We start from the raw sequence: 14,577 nt of genomic DNA, 5'->3' as shown, positions 1-14,577 counted from the left end.
AATACTGAAGCACCCCCAAACAACAAACCAAATGCAACAACTAGTTCAAGCATTCCTGGGGGAAGGTCTGCAGAAGACGGATTTGCATACAGTGATGTCATCCAAGCAGTGGGCCAAAGTTGGCTGGAACCCTCATCTGCATATGAAAAGAGAAAAGGGGTATGCAGGGCATGGCGGCCTTTTGCGGCGCTTGGATGACCCTTAGTTCGCATTAAACACCCCCACCCTCCTTCGGTGTGGGGCTCATGTTGGCCATGCCCCAGCCCCTGAAGCATTCAAGCTGATTTCTTTCAGCAGCTTGGCACTGTAACAGCTCCAGAGCTGCTCTGTAAGGCAAGTAAAAGGGTGTGGGCCCTGCAGCACTACCTGTAGTTTGCATTGTGCATCGGAAGGCACAAAGTAAGCAGACAGGAGGAGAAGTCAGGATAGTGCACAAGGGTGTAGAAGGGAGGGGCTCAAGAAAAAAGAAGTGGAAACAGACAGCAAACTAGGCTGGAGAGAGACCTGAGACAAAGAGATCTGAATTATATGAGAGCCGACTAGGGGAAACACAAATTATGCAGTCAAGTTTCCCACATTTGGGGAAATCGCAGGGGCAGCACACCCAGAGTGCAATGGGTGAGCCTTGCCCTGGGAGAAGCAACTTCATGATCATAGTATCTAACCTGGCAGGTAAGTAGGAGTTGGGCTAGAGCTGGGGAGGGTCGCTGCTCGGGCACCCCCCTGTCAAGTGAAGGAGATCCAACTGAGGCAGCACAAGGGAACTCTTGAAAGAAGAACAAGGCTAGAGGAAGATCTGAGACAAAGAAATCTGACTTTTACCAGAGCTGACCAGAGGAAAGCACAAACACAGTCCCCCACTACCACAAATAATGCAGTTGAGTTTCCCACATTTGGGGAAATCACAGAGGTCAGCATACCCAGAATGCAATGAATGAACCTAACCCTGGGAGAACAATCTTCATGACCATGTTATCTCCTATGCAAAATAAGTATGATTTGGGATAGGGCTGGGGAGGGCCGCTGCTCAGGCACATCTCTGTCAAGTAAAGGAGATTCAACTGAGGCAGCACAAGGGAACTCTCATCTGGGGACAACAACTGCAGGGAGAACACATATTTTCAGATGAACATGGGAGGGCAGAAGGCTGCCTAATACTGAAGCACCCCCAAACAACAAACCAAATGCAACAAGATGAAGACCCATGTGCTAGAGCCAAGCCGCAGGTACATTGAATGCTAGCAAGCTGAATATTTAAATCCTTTTTGTTCCGCAGCATTCCAATGCGGAAGATTCCATGGAACCAGAGATCCTTCCATTGAGAAGGACATGCTGCCTGGATGACTACACTGTGCAAATTAAATCACGGAGCCAGTTGGCTTGTGGGTGGCTCTGGTGACTGGGTGGTTGGGTGGGTGGTGTGTCGGAAGTGGAGCGCATGCAAATGATTGTGTATCATCCAGCTAGTGAGAGAGAAAACTCATGCAGGAGTGTTCCTGCTTGTCAGTGGGTTATGCACCTTGCCAGACGTTAAATCTACATAGAGCAGCTGGAGGGGACAAGAGCAGGTTTGCAAAATATAGATAGAAGAGCATATATGCTGGCGCATTCTCCATGATTGTGTCAGCTTATGTTTTGGTGCACTGCACTTTCCTCCACTAAGTTTTAGCCATTTTTGTTAAGCTCAAGTGTAGTTGCTTCTCGGCCTTTTGGCTGTGATCTTGTATCGTGGTTGAAGGGTCTGCTGGAGGGAGGGATTGTTTTCTTCATTGGCGAAAGATCAAAGATATTCCAGGATGGAAGGCTTGGGAACACTATCTGTTTTTCAGTTGTGGAAGAGCACAGAGGTCGGATTGGACTACATTCTATAGTAAAGGATATCTTTCTATTTATTGACCCTCCCCTTATATGTGTCTGTGTTACAATAAAGCTTCGGTTTTGTGAATCCCTCACCCTCTTACACTCCACACCCATAGCCTTATTAACTGTTGTATTATTGTATACTTTAAATGTATAGTGCAGTTCATGATTTATAGTGTAGACTGGCCTGTGCTGTAGTTCTTGAACTGTACTATACCGTCAGCATTTGTATTGTGTTTTGGCTGTGCTGCAACACTGTATTTATGTGTGCAATGTTTATGTATGTTTTTTTTTATGTCAATAAAGACTGCTTTTTCAAGCCAATATCTGAAAACAATCAATGTTTATCTTTGATGGCAATAAAAGTGGTATGATATTTGATGCTTTTGAAATCCAATATCTGATATGTCCCCTATCTGGGAACCATATATTAAATGGCTTTTCAGAAAAGGGAGATGGGAGAAGAGCTTTCATTACTTGTAGGACCGATGCACATAAAGAAGCAAAAAAACATACATAAACATTACACACATAAGTACCGCGTTGCGGCACAGCCAAAACACAATAGAAATGCTGATGGTATAGTACAGTTCAAGAACTACAGCACAGGCCAGCCTACACTATAAATCATGAACTGCACTATACATTTAAACTGTACAATAATACAACAGTTAATAAGGCTATGGGTGTGGAGTGTAAGAGGGTGAGGGAATCACAAGCCCGAAGCTTTATTGAAAGACTGACACATATAAGGGGAGGTTTAATAAATAGAAAGACATCCTTTACTATAGAATGTAGTCCAATCCGACCTCTGTGCTCTTCCACAACTGAAAAACAGATAGTGTTCCCAAGCCTTCCATCCTGGAATATCTTTGGTCTTTCGCCAATGAAGAAAGCAATCCCTCCCTCCAGCAGACCCTTCAACCACAATACAAGATCACAGCCAAAAGGCCGAGAAGCAACTACACTTGAGCTTAACAAAAATGGCTAAAACTTAGTGGAGGAAAGTGCAGTGCACCAAAACATAAGCTGACACAATCATGGAGAATGCGCCAGCATATATGCTCTTCTATCTATATTTTGCAAACATGCTCTTGTCCCCTCCAGCTGCTCTATGTAGATTTAACGTCTGGCAAGGTGCATAACCCACTGACAAGCAGGCACACTCCTGCATGAGTTTTCACTCTCACTAGCTGGATGATACACAATCATTTGCATGTGCTCCACCTCCGACACACCACCCACCCAACCACCCAGTCACCAGAGCCACCCACAAACCAACTGGCTCCGTGATTTAATTTGCACAGTGTAGTCATCCAGGCAGCATGTCCTTCTCAATGGAAGGATCTCTGGTTCCATGGAATCTTCCGCATTGGAATGCTGCGGAACAAAAAGGATTTAAATATTCAGCTTGCTAGCATTCAATGTACCTGCGGCTTGGCTCTAGCACATGGGTCTTCATCCTGTGGCCCTCCAGCTGCTGTGAAACTACACATCCCAGCACGCCCTGCCACAGTTTTGCTATAAGGTATGCTAAAACTGAGGCAGGGCATGCTGGGATGTGTAGTTCCATAGCAGCTGGAGGGTCGCAGGTTGAAGACCCATGTTTTAGCATGCCTGTTCTATGATGCATGTTCCGTGATGTCACAATCAGCTTGGAATGGGGTGTCTAGCAGGCATTTGCTGACAGCCACTTGAGGGAGACACACATCAGGAGATGCAGCATATCGGAGGTCTTCGATGCCTTTCCAGCAAATGCACACCACCTGCTGCTGGTCTGGACACAAAACAATGCCCACAATCGAAGTCCCAAAATGCCCAACTACAGGATTCATGTAAGTAGTGAATTTAGGAATGAATTTAGAAGTAGGAAATTAAGTTAGTTCACAAGTACATTCAAATTCAGATCTAAAGTCTAGGTAGGCCTCACGTCCTGGCAGCCGCCAGCATTTAAAAATGCCTTGATTAGAGGTACGGAATTAAATGTAGATAAGAAGTAGACACAAAATAAGACTCCGCAGAGCAGTTATCAGGTGTTTTTATCAATTGTTGCATTTAAAAAATCAAGCAATTAGGGAACACAATGTTGCAACAATGTAACCCTATTTGCAAAATAGTACTAAAAAAGTTTGTCGATGTAAGACATTTGCAAAGGCGCATCCAAAACACGCTGGAAAATGCAACTGAATCTGTTTTTGGAGGCTAGAATAGGAAATGTGCATCGGTCCTACAAGTACTGAAAGCTCTTCTCCCATCTCCCTTTTCTGAAAAGCCATTTAATATATGGTTCCCAGATAGGGGACATATCAGATATTGCCTTTCAAAAGCAGCAAATATCATACCACTTCTATTGCCATCAAAGATAAACATTGATTGTTTTCAGATATTGGATTGAAAAAGCAGTCTTTATTGACATAAAGAAGCAAAAAAACATACATAAACATTACACACATAAGTACTGTGTTGCAGCACAGCCAAAACACAATACAAATGCTGTCGGTATAGTACAGTTCAAGAACTACAGTACAGGTCAGCCTACACTATAAATCATGAACTGCACTATACATTTAAACAATACAATAGTTAATAAGGCTATGGGTGTGGAGTGTAAGAGGGTGACGGAATCACAAGCCCAAAGCTTTATTAAAAGACAGACACATATAAAGGGAGGATTAATAAATACAAAGATACCCTTTACTATAGAATGTAGTCCAATCCGGTCTTTCAACTCTTCCACAACTGAAAAACGGATAGTGTTCCCAAGCCTTCCATCCTGGAATATCTTCAGTCTCTCGCCAATGAAGAAAACAATCCCTCCAGCAGACTCTTCAACCACAATACAATATCACAGCCAAAAGAGCGAGAAGCAACTACACTTGCGTTTAAACAAAATGGCTAAAACTTAGTGGAGGAAAGTGCAGTGCACCAAAACATAAGCTGACACAATCATGGAGAATGCGCCAGCATATATGCTCTTCTGTGTATATTTTCCAAACCTGCTCTTGTCCCCTCCAGTTGCTCCATGTAGATTTGACGTCTGGCAAGGTGCATAACTCACTGACAAGCAGGCACACTCCTGCATGAGTTTTCTCTCTCACTAGCTGGATGATACACATTCATTTGCATGTGCTCCACCTCCGACACACCGCCCACCCAACCACCCAGTCACCAGAGCCACCCACAAGCCAACTGGCTCCGTGATTTAATTTGCACAGTGCAGTCATCCAGGCAGCATGTCCTTCTCAATGGAATAATCTCTGGTTCCATGGAATCTTCCGCATTGGAATGCTGCGGAACAAAAAGGATTTAAACATTCAGCTTGCTAGCATTCAATGTACCTGCGGTTTGGTTCTAGCACATGGGTCTTCATCCTGTGGCCCTCCAGCTGCTGTGAAACTACACATCCCAGCATGCCCTGCCACAGTTTTGCTATTAAGGTATGCTAAAACTGAGGCAGGGCATGCTGGGATATGTAGTTCCACAGCAGCTGGAGGGTCGCAGGTTTCCTAGAAAAACTTTAAAAAGTCAATAATCTGGAGAGTTTTTGTAAGATGTTTCTTCCAGCAACCAATGAAGAAACACATTGGTACTTTCGCATGATGAGTGAGTGCTTCAGGATCTCTTGCACTTACATGTGCAGCAGAGTACTGCACTGGAAGCATGCTGGGCCCATAACCCAGAGGTAGGCAGATTGAAACTATCCTTTGCTATATGCATTTTTTTTTTGTTCATTAAAGTAATCCAAAACTGGGATTGATATTTTAGCTTTTATTTTTACTTAAAGTACAATAACTTTTACCATTTTAATTTGTTTTAATAGTATATTGACAGTATTGTTTTCTTTCAAAAATCCAATTAATTTTCTTTACCCGATTATTAAAATGGTAATTGACAAAAACAAACTACATTGTCACCAGAAGAGCAATACAAAATGTACAAGTGATATATTAAAATCATCTTTCCAGCTTGAATTTCAATGATGCATTGGGGCAACGATTTTGTGAGAAACATCTTCACCCTTAAATAAAGATTTTCTTAATTCCTTACCTGTGTGCTAATTAGATATCACCTTGTTTTCACATTAAACAGACTTCCACATGAGAAAGCAGCAAGGATGCAGTGGCGTTAATGTTTCCTGGTGTCAACCTGTATTATTTCAGTAGATATTGAAATGAGGATGCATCTTGCTGCCTTTCCAATGAAGCAAGTTTAATTTAGTAATAGGTGAAAAACCATCACTACAAATATGTTAATCAGATACTTGGCTTTGTGGACACTTTTCAGAGAACAAATTAGTTAGCATAAAAATAAAGCCAGAAAATGAAGAGCTGTTTAATCACTCAATTGGATTTTTCTGCCAGCATATTTCTTTTTCTCTGCAACCCACTGCTAAATTGTGCTTCCTAGCTGTTTTTATAAAATCACTGAATCAAATCTAACTCTGATTACATCAGAGAAGGCCAGGTATCCTACACCATAACAGGGGGTTTGAAATTTTGACTTGTCTACTTAAAGATCACCAAAATCTGATAACAAGGTCAATTAAGTCCCTGGGTGGGATTGAACCACCAACCTTTTGGTTAATAGCCTTACACACTAACTGATTGCGCCACAGCGACACTTTGCAAAACTATATACTGACAAAGGCTAATAAGCATTCATCTAGAACGATTCCTAGAAACATTTTAAAAAGTCAATAATGTGGAGAGTTTTTGTAAGATGTTTCTTCCATCAACCAATGAAGAAACACATTGGTACTTTCCCATGATGAGTGAGTGCTTCAGGATCTCTTGCACTTACATGTGCAGCAGAGTACTGTAATGGAAGCATGCTGGGTCCATAACCCAGAGGTAGGCAGATTGAAACTATCCTCTGCTATATGCATTTTTTTTGTTAATTAAAGTAATCCAAAACTGGGATTGATATTTTTGCTCTTTTATTTTTACTTAAAGTACAATAACTTTTACCATTTTAATTTGTTTTAATAGTATATTGACAGTATTGTTTTCTTTCAAAAATCCAATTAATTTTCTTTACCCGATTATTAAAATGGTAATTGACAAAAACAAACTACATTGTCACCAGAAGAGCAATACAAAATGTACAAGTGATATATTAAAATCATCTTTCCAGCTTGAATTTCAATGATGCATTGGGGCAACGATTTTGTGAGAAACATCTTCACCCTTAAATAAAGATTTTCTTAATTCCTTACCTGTGTGCTAATTAGATATCACCTTGTTTTCACATTAAACAGACTTCCACATGAGAAAACAGCAAAGATGCAGTGGCGTTAATGTTTCCTGGTGTCAACCTGTATTATTTCCATAGATATTGAAATGAGGATGCATCTTGCTGCCTTTCCAATGAAGCAAGTTTAATTTAGTAATAGGTGAAAAACCATCCCTACAAAGATGTTAATCAGATACTTGGCTTTGTGGACACTTTTCAGAGAACAAATTTGTTATCATAAAAATAAAGCCAGAAAATGAAGAGCTGTTTAATCACTCAATTGGATTTTTCTGCCAGCATTTTTCTTTTTCTCTGCAACCCACTGCTAAATTGTGCTTCCTAGCTGATTTTTTATAAAATCACTTAATCAAATCTAACTCTGATTACATCAGAGAAGGCCAGGTACCCTACACCATAAGAGGGGGTTTGCAATTTTGACTTGTCTACTTAAATATCACCAAAATCTGATCACAAGGTCAATTACGTCCCTGGGTGGGATTGAACCACCAACCTTTTGACTAATAGGCACTTAGCAACTGTATAAATGTTAAGGATAATGTTAATAAGTTAACCAATGCAAGCATTAACCCGTGCAAGTTGTACCCTGTTTTGAACTTTGAACATGAGCCCCACACCAAAGGAGGTTGGAGGTGTTTAATGCAAACTAGGGGTCAGCCAAGCGCCGCAAAAGGCCACCATGCCCTGCACGCCCCTTTTCTCTTTTCATATGCAGACGAGGGTTGAAGCCAACTTTGACCCACTGCTTGGATGACATCACCATATGCAAATCCATCTGCGGCAGGCCTTCCCCCAGGAATGCTTGCACTAGTTGTTGCATTTGGTTTGTTGTTTGGGGGTGCTTCAGTATTAGGCAGCCTTCTGCCCTCCCATGTTCATCTGAAAATATATGTTCTCCCTGCAGTTGTTGTCCCCAGATGAGAGTTCCCTTGTGCTGCCTCAGTTGAATCTCCTTTACTTGATAGAGATGTGCATGAGCAGCGGCCCTCCCCAGCCCTATTCCAAATCATACTTATTTTGCATAGGAGATACCATGGTCATGAAGATTTTTCTCCCAGGGTGAGGTTCATTCATTGCATTTTGGGTATGCTGACCCCTGTGATTTCCCCAAATGTGGGAAACTTGACTGCATTATTTGTGGTAGTGGGAGGCTGTGTTTGTGATTTCTTCTGGTCAGCTCTGGTAAAAGTCAGATTTCTTTGTCTCAGATTTTCCTTTAGCCTTGTTCTTCTTTCGAGAGTTCCCTTGTGCTGCCTCAGTTGGATCTCCTTCACTTTACAGGGGGGTACCCGAGCAGCAACCCTCCCCAGCTCTAGACCAACTCCTACTTACCTGCCAGGTGAGATACTATGATCATGAAGGTGCTTCTCCCAGGGCAAGGCTCACCCATTGTACTCTGGGTGTGCTGCTCCTGCGATTTCCCCAAATGTGGGAAACTTGACTGCATAATTTGTGTTTCCCCTGGTCGGCTCTCGTATAATTCAGATCTCTTTGTCTCAGGTCTCTCTCCAGCCTAGTTTGCTGTCTGTTTCCACTTCTCTTTTCTTCAGCCGCTTCCTTCTATACCCTTGTGCACTATCCTGACTTCTCCTCCCGTCTGCTTACTTTGTGCCTTCCAATGCACAATGCAAACTACAGGTAGTGCTGCAGGGCCCACACCCTTTTACTTGCCTTACAGAGCAGCTCTGGAGCTGTTACAGTGCCCAGCTGCTGCAAGAAATCAGCTTGAATGCTTCAGGGGCTGGGGCATAGCCAACATGAGCCCCACACCGAAGGAGGGTGGAGGTGTTTAATGCAAACTAGGGGTCAGTCATGTTGGCTATGCCCCAGCCCCTGAAGCATTCAAGCTGATTTCTTGCAGCAGCTGGGCACTGTAACAGCTCCAGAGCTGCTCTGAAAGGCAAGTAAAAGGGTGTGGGCCCTGCAGCACTACCTGTAGTTTGCATTGTGCGTTGGAAGGCACAAAGTAAGCAGACAGGAGGAGAAGTCAAGAGAGTCCACAAGGGTATAGAAGGGAGGGGCTCAAGAAAAAAGAAGTGGAAACAGACAGCAAACTAGGCTGGAGAGAGACCTGAGACAAAGAGATCTGAATTATATGAGAGCCGACCAGGGGAAACACAAATTATGCAGTCAAGTTTCCCACATTTGGGGAAATCGCAGGGGCAGCACACCCAGAGTGCAATGGGTGAGCCTTGCCCTGGGAGAAGCACCTACATGATCATAGTATCTCACCTGGCAGGTAAGTAGGAGTTGGGCTAGAGCTGGGGAGGGTCGCTGCTCGGGCACCCCCCTGTCAAGTGAAGGAGATCCAACTGAGGCAACACAAGGGAACTCTCGAAAGAAGAACAAGGCTAGAGGAAGATCTGAGACAAAGAAATCTGACTTTTACCAGAGCTGACCAGAGGAAAGCACAAACACAGTCCCCCACTACCACAAATAATGCAGTTGAGTTTCCCACATTTGGGGAAATCACAGGGGTCAGCATACCCAGAATGCAATGAATTAACCTAACCCTGGGAGAACAATCTTCATGACCATGGTATCTCCTATGCAAAATAAGTATGATTTGGGATAGGGCTGGGGAGGGCCGCTGCTCAGGCACATCTCTGTCAAGTAAAGGAGATTCAACTGAGGCAGCACAAGGGAACTCTCATCTGGGGACAACAACTGCAGGGAGAACACATATTTTCAGATGAACATGGGAGGGCAGAAGGCTGCCTAATACTGAAGCACCCCCAAACAACAAACCAAATGCAACAACTAGTAAAAGCATTCCTGGGAGAAGGTCTGCAGAAGACGGATTTGCATACGGTGATGTCATCCAAGCAGTGGGCCAAAGTTGGCTGGAACCCTCATCTGCATATGCAAAGAAAAAAGGGTTATGCAGGGCATGGCGGCCTTTTGCGGCGCTTGGATGACCCCTAGTTCGCATTAAACACCTCCATTCTCCTTCGGTGTGGGGCTCATGTTGGCTATGCCCCAGCCCCTGAAGTATTCAAGCTGATTTCTTGCAGCAGCTGGGCACTGTAACAGCTCCAGAGCTGCTCTGTAAGGCAAGTAAAAGGGTGTGGGCCCTGCAGCACTACCTGTAGTTCGCATTGTGCGTTGGAAGGCACAAAGTAAGCAGACAGGAGAAGTCAGGAGAGTGCACAAGGGCATAGAAGGCAGGGGCTCAAGAAAAGAGAAGTGGAAACAGACAGCAAACTAGGCTAAAGAGAGACCTGAGACAAAGAGATCTGAATTATACGAGTAGCCGACCAGAGGAAACACAAATTATGCAATCAAGTGTCCCACATTTGGGGAAATCGTAGGAGCAGCACACCCAGAGTGCAATGGGTGAGCCTTGCCCTGGGAGAAGCACCTTCCTGATCATAGTATCTCACCTGGCAGGTAAGTAAGAGTTGGGCTTGAGCTGGGGAGGGTCGCTGCTCGGGCACCCCCCTGTCAAGTGAAGGAGATCCAACTGAGGCAGCACAAGGAAACTCTCAAAAAGAGAACAAGGCTAGAGGAAGATCTGAGACAAAGAAATCTGACTTTTACCAGAGCTGACCAGAGGAAAGCACAAACACAGTCCCCCACTACCACAAATAATGCAGTCGAGTTTCCCACATTTGGGGAAATCACAGGGGTCAGCATACCCAGAATGCAATGAATGAACCTCACCCTGGGAGAACAATCTTCATGACCATGGTATCTCCTATGCAAAATAAGTATGATTTGGGATAGGGCTGGGGAGGGCCGCTGCTCAGGCACATCTCTGTCAAGTAAAGGAGATTCAACTGAGGCAGCACAAGGGAACTCTCATCTGGGGACAACAACTGCAGGGAGAACACATATTTTCAGATGAACATGGGAGAGCAGAAGGCTGCCTAATACTGAAGCACCCCAAACAACAAACCAAATGCAACAAATAGTACAAGCATTCCTGGGGGAAGGTCTGCAGAAGACGGATTTGCATACGGTGATGTCATCCAAGCAGTGGGCCAAAGTTGGCTGGAACCCTCATCTGCATATGAAAAGAGAAAAGGGGTATGCAGGGCATGGCGGCCTTTTGCGGCGCTTGGATGACCCTTAGTTCGCATTAAACACCTCCACCCTCCGTCGGTGTGGGGCTCATGTTGGCTATGCCCCAGCCCCTGAAGCATTCAAGCTGATTTCTTGCAGCAGCTGGGCACTGTAACAGCTCCAGAGCTGCTCTGAAAGGCAAGTAAAAGGGTGTGGGCCCTGCAGCACTACCTGTAGTTTGCATTGTGCGTTGGAAGGCACAAAGTAAGCAGACAGGAGGAGAAGTCAAGAGAGTCCACAAGGGTATAGAAGGGAGGGGCTCAAGAAAAAAGAAGTGGAAACAGACAGCAAACTAGGCTGGAGAGAGACCTGAGACAAAGAGATCTGAATTATATGAGAGCCGACCAGGGGAAACACAAATTATGCAGTCAAGTTTCCCACATTTGGGGAAATCGCAGGGGCAGCACACCCAGAGTGCAATGGGTGAGCCTTGCCCTGGGAGAAGCACCTACATGATCATAGTATCTCACCTGGCAGGTAAGTAGGAGTTGGGCTAGAGCTGGGGAGGGTCGCTGCTCGGGCACCCCCCTGTCAAGTGAAGGAGATCCAACTGAGGCAACACAAGGGAACTCTCGAAAGAAGAACAAGGCTAGAGGAAGATCTGAGACAAAGAAATCTGACTTTTACCAGAGCTGACCAGAGGAAAGCACAAACACAGTCCCCCACTACCACAAATAATGCAGTTGAGTTTCCCACATTTGGGGAAATCACAGGGGTCAGCATACCCAGAATGCAATGAATGAACCTAACCCTGGGAGAACAATCTTCATGACCATGGTATCTCCTATGCAAAATAAGTATGATTTGGGATAGGGCTGGGGAGGGCCGCTGCTCAGGCACATCTCTGTCAAGTAAAGGAGATTCAACTGAGGCAGCACAAGGGAACTCTCATCTGGGGACAACAACTGCAGGGAGAACACATATTTTCAGATGAACATGGGAGGGCAGAAGGCTGCCTAATACTGAAGCACCCCCAAACAACAAACCAAATGCAACAACTAGTAAAAGCATTCCTGGGAGAAGGTCTGCAGAAGACGGATTTGCATACGGTGATGTCATCCAAGCAGTGGGCCAAAGTTGGCTGGAACCCTCATCTGCATATGCAAAGAAAAAAGGGTTATGCAGGGCATGGCGGCCTTTTGCGGTGCTTGGATGACCCCTAGTTCGCATTAAACACCTCCATTCTCCTTCGGTGTGGGGCTCATGTTGGCTATGCCCCAGCCCCTGAAGTATTCAAGCTGATTTCTTGCAGCAGCTGGGCACTGTAACAGCTCCAGAGCTGCTCTGTAAGGCAAGTAAAAGGGTGTGGGCCCTGCAGCACTACCTGTAGTTCGCATTGTGCGTTGGAAGGCACAAAGTAAGCAGACAGGAGAAGTCAGGAGAGTGCACAAGGGCATAGACGGCAGGGGCTCAAGAAAAGAGAAGTGGAAACAGACAGCAAACTAGGCTGGAGAGAGACCTGAGACAAAGAGATCTGAATTATACAAGCGCCGACCAGGGGAAACACAAATTATGCAGTCAAGTTTCCCACATTTGGGGAAATCGCAGGAGCAGCACACCCAGAGTGCAATGGGTGAGCCTTGCCCTGGGAGAAGCACCTTCATGATCATAGTATCTCACCTGGCAGGTATGTAGGAGTTGGGCTAGAGCTGGGGAGGGTCGCTACTCGGGTACCCCCCTGTCAAGTGAAGGAGATCAAACTGAGGCAGCACAATGGAACTCTCGAAAGAAGAACAAGGCTAGAGGAAGATCTGAGACAAAGAAATCTGACTTTTACCAGAGCTGACCAGAGGAAAACACAAAAACAGTCCCCCACTACCACAAATAATGCAGTTGAGTTTCCCACATTTGGGGAAATCACAGGGGTCAGCATACCCAGAATGCAATGAATGAACCTCATCCTGGGAGAACAGTCTTTATGACCATGGTATCTACTATGCAAAATAAGTATGATTTGGGATAGGGCTGGGGAGGGCCGCTGCTCAGGCACATCTCTGTCAAGTAAAGGAGATTCAACTGAGGCAGCACAAGGGAACTCTCATCTGGGGACAACAACTGCAGGGAGAACACATATTTTCAGATGAACATGGGAGGGCAGAAGGCTGCCTAATACTGAAGCACGCCCAAACAACAAACCAAATGCAACAACTAGTACAAGCATTCCTGGGGGAAGGTCTGCAGAAGACGGATTTGCATACGGTGATGTCATCCAAGCAGTGGGCCAAAGTTGGCTGGAACCCTCATCTGCATATGAAAAGAGAAAAGGGGTATGCAGGGCATGGCGGCCTTTTGCGGCGCTTGGATGACCCTTAGTTCGCATTAAACACCCCCACCCTCCTTCGGTGTGGGGCTCATGTTGGCCATGCCCCAGCCCCTGAAGCATTCAAGCTGATTTCTTGCAGCAGCTTGGCACTGTAACAGCTCCAGAGCTGCTCTGTAAGGCAAGTAAAAGGGTGTGGGCCCTGCAGCACTACCTGTAGTTTGCATTGTGCATTGGAAGGCACTTAAGAAAAGAGAAGTGGAAACAGACAGCAAACTAGGCTGGAGAGAGACCTGAGACAAAGAGATCTGAATTATACGAGAGCCGACCAGGGGAAACACAAATTATGCAGTCAAGTTTCCCACATTTGGGGAAATCGCAGGAGCAGCACACCCAGAGTGCAATGGGTGAGCCTTGCCCTGGGAGAAGCACCTACGTGATCATAGTATCTCACCTGGCAGGTAAGTAGGAGTTGGGCTAGAGCTGGGGAGGGTCGCTGCTCGGGTACCCCCCCTGTCAAGTGAAGGAGATCCAACTGAGGCAGCACAAGGGAATTCTCGAAAGAAGAACAAGGCTAGAGGAAGATCTGAGACAAAGAAATCTGACTTTTACCAGAGCTGACCAGAGGAAAACACAAACACAGTCTCCCACTACCACAAATAATGCTGTCGAGTTTCCCACATTTGGGGAAATCACAGGGGTCAGCACACCCAGAATGCAATGAATGAACCTCATACTGGGAGAATAATCTTCATGACCATGGTCTCTCCTATGCAAAATAAGTATGATTTGGGATAGGGCTGGGGAGGGCCGCTGCTCAGGCACATCTCTGTCAAGTAAAGGAGATTCAACTGAGGCAGCATAAAGGAACTCTCATCTGGGGACAACAACTGCAGGGAGAACACATATTTTCAGATGAACATGGGAGGGCAGAAGGCTGCCTAATACAGAAGCACCCCCAAACAACAAACCAAATGCAACAACTAGTGCAAGCATTCCTGGGGGAAGGCCTGCAGCAGATGGATTTGCATATGGTGATGTCATCCAAAGCAGTGGGTCAAAGTTGGCTTCAACCCTCGTCTTTATATGAAAAGAGAAAAGGGGCGTGCAGGGCATGGCGGCCTTTTGCGGCGCTTGGATGA

The 14,577-nt window shown here is 45.3% G+C and overlaps 11 non-coding genes and 3 pseudogenes across 11 annotated transcripts; 2 read left to right on the top strand and 12 right to left on the bottom strand.

Annotated features, from left to right (window-relative positions):
• Positions 1-545: 545 nt before the first annotated feature.
• On the bottom strand, positions 546-680 carry LOC135021865 (U1 spliceosomal RNA; annotated as a pseudogene).
• Positions 681-832: 152 nt separating this feature from the next.
• LOC135021700 (U1 spliceosomal RNA) lies at positions 833-996 on the bottom strand. The gene has a single exon (XR_010218918.1). It is a non-coding gene; the product is annotated as a U1 spliceosomal RNA (small nuclear RNA).
• Positions 997-8,118: 7,122 nt separating this feature from the next.
• Positions 8,119-8,282, top strand: LOC135021744 (U1 spliceosomal RNA). The gene has a single exon (XR_010218961.1). It is a non-coding gene; the product is annotated as a U1 spliceosomal RNA (small nuclear RNA).
• Positions 8,283-8,434: 152 nt separating this feature from the next.
• LOC135021806 (U1 spliceosomal RNA) lies at positions 8,435-8,597 on the top strand. The gene has a single exon (XR_010219017.1). It is a non-coding gene; the product is annotated as a U1 spliceosomal RNA (small nuclear RNA).
• A 618-nt stretch (positions 8,598-9,215) lies between these two features.
• LOC135021832 (U1 spliceosomal RNA) lies at positions 9,216-9,357 on the bottom strand (annotated as a pseudogene).
• A 152-nt stretch (positions 9,358-9,509) lies between these two features.
• On the bottom strand, positions 9,510-9,673 carry LOC135021857 (U1 spliceosomal RNA). The gene has a single exon (XR_010219063.1). It is a non-coding gene; the product is annotated as a U1 spliceosomal RNA (small nuclear RNA).
• A 671-nt stretch (positions 9,674-10,344) lies between these two features.
• LOC135021797 (U1 spliceosomal RNA) lies at positions 10,345-10,508 on the bottom strand. The gene has a single exon (XR_010219012.1). It is a non-coding gene; the product is annotated as a U1 spliceosomal RNA (small nuclear RNA).
• A 152-nt stretch (positions 10,509-10,660) lies between these two features.
• On the bottom strand, positions 10,661-10,824 carry LOC135021743 (U1 spliceosomal RNA). The gene has a single exon (XR_010218960.1). It is a non-coding gene; the product is annotated as a U1 spliceosomal RNA (small nuclear RNA).
• A 694-nt stretch (positions 10,825-11,518) lies between these two features.
• Positions 11,519-11,660, bottom strand: LOC135021831 (U1 spliceosomal RNA; annotated as a pseudogene).
• Positions 11,661-11,812: 152 nt separating this feature from the next.
• LOC135021846 (U1 spliceosomal RNA) lies at positions 11,813-11,976 on the bottom strand. Its single transcript, XR_010219054.1, has one exon. It is a non-coding gene; the product is annotated as a U1 spliceosomal RNA (small nuclear RNA).
• Positions 11,977-12,647: 671 nt separating this feature from the next.
• Positions 12,648-12,810, bottom strand: LOC135021804 (U1 spliceosomal RNA). The gene has a single exon (XR_010219015.1). It is a non-coding gene; the product is annotated as a U1 spliceosomal RNA (small nuclear RNA).
• A 152-nt stretch (positions 12,811-12,962) lies between these two features.
• Positions 12,963-13,126, bottom strand: LOC135021747 (U1 spliceosomal RNA). Its single transcript, XR_010218963.1, has one exon. It is a non-coding gene; the product is annotated as a U1 spliceosomal RNA (small nuclear RNA).
• Positions 13,127-13,741: 615 nt separating this feature from the next.
• Positions 13,742-13,904, bottom strand: LOC135021812 (U1 spliceosomal RNA). The gene has a single exon (XR_010219023.1). It is a non-coding gene; the product is annotated as a U1 spliceosomal RNA (small nuclear RNA).
• A 153-nt stretch (positions 13,905-14,057) lies between these two features.
• Positions 14,058-14,221, bottom strand: LOC135021772 (U1 spliceosomal RNA). Its single transcript, XR_010218989.1, has one exon. It is a non-coding gene; the product is annotated as a U1 spliceosomal RNA (small nuclear RNA).
• Between the last annotated feature and the right edge of the window lie 356 nt (positions 14,222-14,577).

Source organism: Pseudophryne corroboree, unplaced genomic scaffold (assembly GCF_028390025.1).
Source record: "Pseudophryne corroboree isolate aPseCor3 unplaced genomic scaffold, aPseCor3.hap2 scaffold_373, whole genome shotgun sequence".
NCBI lineage: Eukaryota > Metazoa > Chordata > Amphibia > Anura > Myobatrachidae > Pseudophryne > Pseudophryne corroboree.
The sequence above is the reverse complement of the archived record's forward strand: the minus strand, read 5'-3'. Positions and strand labels throughout refer to the sequence as shown.